At 32.4% G+C, this 571-nt stretch overlaps 1 protein-coding gene across 1 annotated transcript in view; it reads left to right on the top strand.

Annotated features, from left to right (window-relative positions):
- CBG12307 overlaps positions 1-571 on the top strand; it is a gene marked incomplete at both ends in the record, with an annotated part of 7024 nt that overhangs the window by 5215 nt on the left and 1238 nt on the right. The window lies entirely within an intron of this gene.

Raw genomic sequence — 571 nt, 5'->3', positions numbered from 1 at the left:
AGGCCACCATGTTCAAATGGCTGTAACTCGCTTCAAAATGAAAATTTCTAAAAACTGAAAACTACAATGGATTTCTCATAATGAGAGCTTCACAAAATCTATAAATACCATGACCTAACTTTTTCGAACATTTGGATTTCTAGGCCATCAACTTTAAATAGCTATAACTTGTCGAAATATTATCCGAAATGGGCTAAAATTGCTTTAAAATGGTCCCAAATTATCTTAAAAGACTGCAAAGGCTTCAAAACTTGCATTTTTGCAGTTCGAAATTGGTGGCCTAGAAACCCAAATTTTTGAAAAATTTAGGCCATATCATTAATATATTTTTGAAAGTTCTTATTTTGAGAAATCCATACCAGTTTGTAGATTTCAAAAATCTCAATTTTGAAGCGAGTTACAGCAATTTGAACCGATATGGCGTAGTTTTGGGTTTGTAGGCCACCATGTTCAAATGGCTGTAACTCGCTTCAAAATGAAAATTTCTAAAAACTGAAAACTACAATGGATTTCTCATAATGAGAGCTTCACAAAGATCTATAAATACCATGACCTAATTTTTCGAACATTG

The sequence above is a fragment of the Caenorhabditis briggsae genome (assembly GCF_000004555.2).
Source record: "Caenorhabditis briggsae complete genome, chrIII, whole genome shotgun sequence".
NCBI lineage: Eukaryota > Metazoa > Nematoda > Chromadorea > Rhabditida > Rhabditidae > Caenorhabditis > Caenorhabditis briggsae.
Note: the sequence above shows the minus strand (reverse complement) of the source record. Positions and strands in the feature narration are given on the sequence as shown.